Genomic DNA, 9,154 nt, shown 5'->3' on the forward strand with positions numbered 1-9,154 from the left:
ACAATTGTCGGTTGGAGTCTCGAGCGACGGATCTGGGTGAAGATCTTGTCTTCGGCCAGTGGCTGAAGCCGGTGATGGCGACGCATGCACTAACACCCTTTCCTTCTTGAAAGCATCATCGAGGTGAAGCTCCCAACTCGTCCTGCTACTTTTGGGGGAAACCCTTCATCAGTCGATCGGATGATGGCAGTGCTCTTGTGTCGTTCCCCCCTTGGGGACTTCATTCTTGGAGGGGTGCATCCGCTCAATGGACAAGTGGAACATTTTTGCGATGGAGCGTCGTTCCACGTGACGCATCGACAACGTGGAGTCTCAGCGGTGTGGTGCAATAGGGTCTCTGTGACGGTTGCGTCGGGTTGGAAGTGCATAGTAAAATAGTGTTGTCTGGCGTTGTGGTGGCATCAATGGCACGCCTGGCAAGGACAATGCGTACGCTACCTATTCTCAAGATGGATCAACGGAAGCCGTTGGTGGCGGACTCTGCAGCGTGCGCATGCAGGGCCCGCTGAGAGTTCGTTGGACCAGTTTGTGCCCCCGACCCTCTGTTGGGCGGCCTGGTTGAGGCCTCCGATTTAGATGTTGGGCTTTGGTGTCAGGTCTTGGCAGGCGGCCCCGACCATGAGCAACTCCTTCGTCAAGGTTATAGGAGTAGTGACAGATGCTGCCAGGAAGGAGGCTTCGGACTTGTTGATGTATTACATTGTAAGGTTCTGGTGAATATTAATAAAATGGTTGTGCGCATCATTCGATGCAGAGGCTGGGGGTCATTCTCCTTTTCCAAAAAAAAATGAGAGTGGTTTTCCAACTCCCGGTCCCTACACCCACGATGAAGAGTAAATTAAATAATTGAGAAAAAAACAATATGAAACTTCATGACATCAAATACGCTGAAATTTTGTAAGTGCTTGCAAGATTTCATGCCAAAAAAACATTTGTGCTCTACGGAAGAAAAAGATTTCACTATTCAAAGTTTTGAGTACTGAATTTTGTTCCTCATTTGTAGAGCTCACTGGATGATATTTCTCCATGAAAATTTGCAAGCAACTAAAATGTTTGAGCATGTGCACAAAATTATGATTTTTTCTTATTTTTTGAACTTTTCTAATTTACTATTCACGATCGTGTAAGGGCACCCGGAAGCTGCCGCACCTTTCTCTACAGTGTATATATCCTTTATTTTGCTCATTAGCTGATTGCTCATGCATGTTAGCTTGTCACTGGGTCAGTGTGGAGAGCGCCTGACCCCTTTAGTGAGAAGAAAAGGATATGACTTAGATGTTTTACCGAACTTTCTAGAAGGCCGGGCAGTGTCGTTCGCCCAGTAGTTTCGTTTAGTATTTGCAGCAGCAGATGCACGTGCATATACAACACATCTATTATTCTCAAGGAACATCGCATTAATCTCCTGGCCTCTACATGAGCTCCTTACACCCATGCTCGCCCGCCAACATATGTAGTGTGTATAAATAATACAACCGTGTACATTTTGTGGAACCGAACTCAATTAGCAATGGTAGAAGCTAGATATGATGTGTGCATCGTGCGTGTGAAGCCATCGAGTGCCATAGGCTATTACAGAGTGAGAACTCTTCAGGCGATGAGAGTGAGAGGCATTGGGAACTTTAGTTGAAGCCGATGAGAGGTATGTAGGCCACTGGCCTGACTTGTTCGTTGGACGTCGCTTGCGGCGAGTGCTTTCCACTGGAAAACATTCAGTTAGTTCAGTGTAACTGAATAAAATTCAGTCTGTCAGCGTGTGCTTGTGCACGTACAGATGCAGTAGTTTTCAGTGAGAAAGTTAGCAGCATTTTCACCCGTACGAGGAAGCGCCATGGGATGTCATGGATCAGACGTCTCCTGGCCGGCATGTAGGGTTCAATCGTGGAGAGCATTGTGGGATGGCACGATCACTAAGCTCCTCGTGGGCGACCATTTACTTTTTTTTCGGCAGCTCGTTTTAGGGCCAGCTTAATAACAGAAAAGCTGGTGTGGCAGTTCGTAGCATGAACCTATTGTCTTCCTCCTTTGGCACTCTCTCTTTCTCTCACAAATCTCTGCCCTCGAGCTTGCCAGCTTCAACAACAAAAAGTGGCATCAGAGCCTTGTTGGTGTCTGATCCGAGATGACTCGCAGGGATGACGAGAAGACAAAAAAGGAGTTCGAGGAGAAGAAGCCGACATGAGAAATGGCAGCGCTGGAGAAAACCCTGGTGTGGCTCTCCACAGGAGGGTTAGGGGTGCGTGTCGTCAAGCGCGTCGTGCACGGCTGTGACGACGGCATTGTTGGGGAACGTAGCAGAAATTCAAAAATTTCCTACGTGTCACCAAGATATATCTATGAAGAAACCAGCAACGAGGGGAAGGAGAGTGCATCTACATACCCTTGTAGATCGCTATGCGGAAGCGTTCAAGAGAACGGGGTTGAAGGAGTCGTACTCGTCCTGATCCAAATCACCGGAGATCCTAGAGCCGAACGGACGGCACCTCCGCGTTCAACACACGTACAGCCCGGTGACGTCTCCCATGCCTTGATCCAGCAAGGAGAGAGGGAGAGGTTGAGGAAGACTCCATCCAGCAGCAGCACAACGGCGTGGTGGTGGTGGAGGAGCGTGGTACTCCAGCATGGCTTCGCCAAGCACCGCAAGAGACGACGAGGAGAGAGGTAGGGCTGCGCCAGGGAGAGATCAAATCATCATGTGTTGGGCAGCCCCAAACCTCAACTATTTATAGGAGGAGGGGAGGAGGGTGCGCCCCCTCTAGGGTTCCCACCCCTAGAGGGGCGGCAGCCCTAGATGGGTTTGAGGGGGGGCGGCCAAGAGGGGAGAGAGGGGGGGCGCACCTACGGTGGGCCTTAAGGCCCATCTGGACCTAGGGTTTGCCCCCTCCCACTCTCCCTGTGCCTTGGGCCTTGGTGGGGGGCGCACCAGCCCACCTGGGGCTGGTCCCCTCCCACACTTGGCCCACGCAACCTTCTGGGGCTGGTGGCCCCACTTGGTGGACCCCCGGGACCCTCCCGGTGGTCCCGGTACGTTACCGATAAAACCCGAAACTTTTCCGGTGACCAAAACAGGACTTCCCATATATAAATCTTTACCTCCGGACCATTCCGGAACTCCTCGTGACATCCGGGATCTCATCCGGGACTCCGAACAAAATTCGGTAACCACATACAAACTTCCTTTATAACCCTAGTGTCATCGAACCTTAAGTGTGTAGACCCTACGGGTTCGGGAACCATGCAGACATGACCGAGACATTCTCCGGTCAATAACCAACAGCGGGATCTGGATACCCATGTTGGTTCCCACATGTTCCACGATGATCTCATCGGATGAACCACGATGTCGAGGATTCGATCAATCCCGTATACAATTCCCTTTGTCTAGCGGTATTGTACTTGCCCGAGATTCGATCGTCGGTATCCCGATACCTTGTTCAATCTCGTTACCGGCAAGTCTCTTTACTCGTTCCGTAACACATCATCCTGTGATCAACTCCTTGATCACATTGTGCACATTATGATGATGTCCTACCGAGTGGGCCCAGAGATACCTCTCCGTCACACGGAGTGACAAATCCCAGTCTCGATTCGTGCCAACCCAACAGACACTTTCGGAGATACCTGTAGTGTACCTTTATAGCCACCCAGTTATGTTGTGAAGTTTGGCACACCTAAAGTATTCCTACGGTATCCGGGAGTTGCACAATCTCATGGTCTAAGGAAATGATACTTGACATTAGAAAAGCTTTAGCATACGAACTACACGATCTTTGTGCTAGGCTTAAGATTGGGTCTTGTCCATCACATCATTCTCCCAATGATGTGATCCCGTTATCAACGACATCCAATGTCCATGGTCAGGAAACCGTAACATCTATTGATCAACGAGCTAGTCAACTAGAGGCTTACTAGGGGTGTGGTGTTGTCTATGTATCCACACATGTATCTGAGTTTCCTATCAATACAATTCCAGCATGGATAATAAACGATTATCATGAACTAGGAAATATAATAATAACTAATTTATTATTGCCTCTAGGGCATATTTCCAACAGTCTCCCACTTGCACTAGAGTCAATAATCTAGTTCACATCGCCATGTGATTAACACTCACATGTCACATCGCCATGTGACCAACATCCAAAGAGTTTACTAGTGTCACTAAACTAGTTCACATCATCATGTGATTAAGACTCAATGAGTTCTGAGTTTGATCATGTTTTGCTTGTGAGAGAGGTTTTAGTCAACGGGTCTGCAACATTCAGATCCGTATGTACTTCGCAAATCTCTAGGTCATATTATAAATGCTGCTTCCACGCTCCACTTGGAGATATTCCAAATGGTTGCTCCACTATACGTATCTGTTTTGCTACTCAGAGTCATTCGGATAGGTGTTAAAGCTAGCATCGATATAACCCTTTACACCGAACTCTTTATCACCTCCATAATCGAGAAACATGTCCTTATTACTCCAAGGACAATTTTGACCGCTATCTGGTGATCCACTCCTGGATCACCTTTGTACCCTCTTGCCAGACATGTGGCAAGGCACACATCAGGTGCGGTACTCAGCATGGCATACCGCATAGAGCCTATGACAAAAGCATAGGGGACGACATTCATCCTTTCTCTTTCTTCTGCCATGGTCGAGCTTTAAGTCTTAACTTCATACCTTACAACTCAGGCAAGAACTCCTTCTTTGACTGATCCATCTTGAACACCTTCAAGATCATGTCAAGGTATGTGCTCATTTGAAAGTACCATTAAGCATTTTAATCTATCCTTATATATCTTGATACTCAATGTTCAAGTAGCTTAATCCAGGTTTTCTATTAGCTTAATCCAATGTTCAAGTAGCTCAATGTTCAAGTAGCTTAATCCAATGTTCAAGATGCTCAATGCTCAATGCTCAATGTTCAAGTAGCTTTCCATTGAAAAACACTTTCCAAATAACCCTATATGCTTTCCAGAAATTCTACATCATTTCTGATCAACAATATGTCAACAACATATATTCATCAGAAATTCTATAGTGCTCCCACTCACTTCTTTGGAAATACAAGTTTCTCATAAACTTTGTATACACCCAAAATCTTTGATCATCTCATCAAAGCGTACATTCCAACTCCGAGATGCTTACTCCAGTCCTTAGAAGGATTGCTGGAGCTTTGCATACTTATTAGCATCTTTCAGGATTGACAAAAACCTTCCGGTTGTATCACATACAACCTTTCCTCAAGAAAATCGTCGAGGAAACAATGTTTTTGACATCCTATCTGCAAGATTTCATAAATAATGCAGTAATCGCTAATATAATTCCAACAGACTCTTAGCATCGCAAAGAATGAGAAGGTCTCATCGTAGTCAACTCCTTGAACTTGTTGGAAAACATCTTAACGACAAGTCGAGCTTTCTTAATGGTGATACTTACCATCATTGTCCGTCTTCCTTTTAAAATCCATATGTACTCAATAGCCTTACGACCATCGAGCCGTTCTGCCAAAGTTTACACTTTGTTTTCATACATGGATCCTCTCTCAGATTTTATGGCCTCGAGCCATTTATCGGAATCTGGGCCCACCATCGCTTCTCCATGGCTCGTAGGTTCATTGTTGTCTAGCAACATGACTTCCAAGACAGGATTACGTACCACTCTGAAGTAGTACGCATCCTTGTCATCCCACGAGGTTTGGTAGTGACTTGATCTGAAGTTTCATGATCACTATCATAAGCTTCCACTTCAATTGGTGTAGGTGCCACAGGAACAACTTCCTGTGCCCTGCCACACACTAGTTGAAGAGACAGTTCAACAACCTTATCAAGTCTCCACCATCCTCCCACTCAATTCTTTCGAGAGAAACTTTTCCTCGAGAAAGGACCCGATTCTAGAAACAATCCCTTATTGCTTTCGGATCTGAGACAGGAGGTATACCCAACTGTTTGGGTGTCCTATGAAGATGCATTTATTCGCTTTGGGTTCGAGCTTATTAGCCTGAAACTTTTTCACATAAGCATCGCAGCCCCAAACTTTTAAGAAATGACATCTTAGGTTTCTCTAAACCATAGTTCATACGGTGTCATCTCATCGGAATTATGTGGTGCCCTATTTAAAGTAAATGTGGTTGTCTCTAATGCCTAACCCATAAACTATCATGCTAATTCGATAAGAGACATCATGGTATGCATCATATCCAATAGGGTGCAGTTATGATGTTCGGACACACCATCACACTATGGTGTTCCAGGCTATATTAGTTGTGAAACAATTTCCACAACGTCTTAATTCTGTGCCAAATTCGTAATTCAGATATTCATCTCTATGATCATATCATAGATACTTTATCCTCTTGTCACGACGATCTTCCAACTTCACCCTGAAATTACTTGAACCTTTCAATAATTCAGACTCGCGATTCATCAAGTAAATATACTCAACATCTACTCAAATCATCTGTGAAGTAAGAACATAACGATATCCACTACATGCCTCGGCACTCATTGGACTGCACACATCAAAATGTATTACTTCCAACAAGTTGCTTTCTAGTTCCATTTTACTGAAAACGAGGCTTTCAGTCATCTTGCCCATGTGGTATGATTTGCATGTCTCAAGTGATTCAAAAACAAGTGAGTCCAAACGGTCCATTTGCATGGAGTTTCTTCATGCATATACACCAATAGACATGGTTCGCATGTATCAAACTTTTCAAAAACGAGTGAGCCCAAAGATCCATCAACATGGAGCTTCTTCATGCGTTTTATACCGATATCACTTACGTGGCAGTGCCACAAGTAGGTGGTACTATAATTACTATCTTTTGGCATGAACATGTGTATCACTACGATCGAGATTCAATAAACCATTCATTTTAGGTGCAAGACCATTGAAGGTATTATTCAAATAAACAGAGTAACCATTATTCTCCTTAAATGAATAACCGTATTGCGATAGACATAATCCAATCATGTCTATGCTCAACGCAAACACCAATCTTGATGGTAGAGGGAGCGTACGATATTTGATCAACCTTGGAAATACTTCCAACACATATCGTCATCTCACCTTTCAGCTAGTCTCCGTTTATTCCGTAGCTTTTGTTTCGAGTTACTAACACTTAGTAACCGAACCGGTATCTAATACCCTGGTGCTACTAGGAGTACTAGTAAAGTATACATTAATATAATGTATATCCAATATACTTCTATCGACAGCCTTCTCATCTACCAAGTATTTAGGGTAATTCTGCTCCAGTGGCTATTCCCCTTATTACAGAAGCACTTAGTCTCAGGTTTGGGTTCAACCTTGGGTTTCTTCACTAGAGCAGCAGCTGATTTGCCGTTTCATGAAGCATCCCTTTTTGCCCTTGCCCTTCTTGAAACTAGTGGTTTCACCAACCATCAACAATTGATGCTCCTTCTTGATTTCTACTTTTATGGTGTCAAACATCGCGAATATCTCAAGGATCATCATATATGTCCCCGATACATTATAGTTCATCATGAAGCTCTAGCAGCTTGGTGGTAATGACTTCGGAGAAACATCAATATCTCATCTGGAAGATCAACTCCCACTCGATTCAAATGATTGTTGTACTCAGACAATCTAAGCACAAGCTCAACAATTGAGCCTTTCTCCTTAGTTTGCAGGCTAAGAAAATCGTCGGAGGTCTCATACCTCTTGACATGGGCACGAGCCTGAAATCCCAATTTCAGCCCTCGAAACATCTCATATGTTTCGCGATGTTTCAAAAACGTCTTCGGTGCCTCAATTCTAAACTGTTTAACTGAACTGTCACGTAGTTATCAAAATGTGTATGTCAGATGTTCGCAACATCCACAGACGATGTTCGAGGTTCAGCACACTGAGCGGTGCATTAAGGACATAAGCTTTCTACTGTCCGCATAATTGCTACTGTCAACTTTCAACTATATTTTCCTCTAGGAACATATCTAAACAGTAGAACTAAAGCGCGAGCTACGACATAATTTGCGAAGATCTTTTGACTATGTTCAGGATAATTAAGTTCATCTTATGAACTCCCACTCAGATAGACATCCCTCTAGTCATCTAAGTGATTACATGATCCGAGTCAACTAGGCCGTGTCCAATCATCACGTGAGACGGACTAGTCAACATCGGTGAACATCTTCATGTTGATCGTATCTACCATACGACTCATGCTCGACCTTTCGGTCTCTTGTGTTCCGAGGCCATGTCTGTACATGCTAGGCTCGTCAAGTCAACCTAAGTGTTTCGCGTGTGTAAATCTGTCTTACACCCGTTGTATGTGAACGTTAGAATCTATCACACCCGATCATCACGTGGTGCTTCGAAACAACGAACTGTCGCAACGGTGCACAGTTAGGGGGAACACTTTCTTGAAATTTTAATGAGGGATCATCTTATTTACTACCGTCGTTCTAAGTAAACAAGATGCAAAAACATGATAAACATCACATGCAATCAAATAATAGTGACATGATATGGCCAATATCATATAGCTCCTTTGATCTCCATCTTGGGGCTCCATGATCATCTTGTCACCGGCATGACACCATGATCTCCATCATCATGATCTCCATCATCGTGTCTCCATGAAGTTGCTTGCCAACTATTACTTCTACTACTATGGCTACCGGTTAGCAATAAAGTAAAGTAATTACATGGCATTGTTCAATGACACGCAGGTCATACAATAAATAAAGACAACTCCTATGGCTCCTGCCGGTTGTCATACTCATCGACATGCAAGTCGTGATTCCTATTACAAGAACATGATCAATCTCATACATCACATATATCATTCTTCACATCCTTTTGGCCATATCACATCACATAGCATACCCTGCAAAACAAGTTAGACGTCCTCTAATTGTTGTTTGCATGTTTTATGTGGCTGCTATGGGTTTCTAGCAAGAACGTTTCTTACCTACGCAAAAACCACAACGTGATATGCCAATTGCTATTTACCCTTCATAAGGACCCTTTTCATCGAATCCGATCCGACTAAAGTGGGAGAGACAGACAACCGCTAGACATCTTATGCAACTAGTGCATGTCAGTCGGTGGAACCAGTCTCACGTTAGAGTATGTGTAAGGTCGGTCCGGGCCGCTTCATCCCACAATGCCGCCGAATCAAGATTGGACTAGTGA

This window comes from Triticum dicoccoides, chromosome 1A (genome assembly GCF_002162155.2).
Source record: "Triticum dicoccoides isolate Atlit2015 ecotype Zavitan chromosome 1A, WEW_v2.0, whole genome shotgun sequence".
Classification (NCBI taxonomy): Eukaryota; Viridiplantae; Streptophyta; class Magnoliopsida; order Poales; family Poaceae; genus Triticum; species Triticum dicoccoides.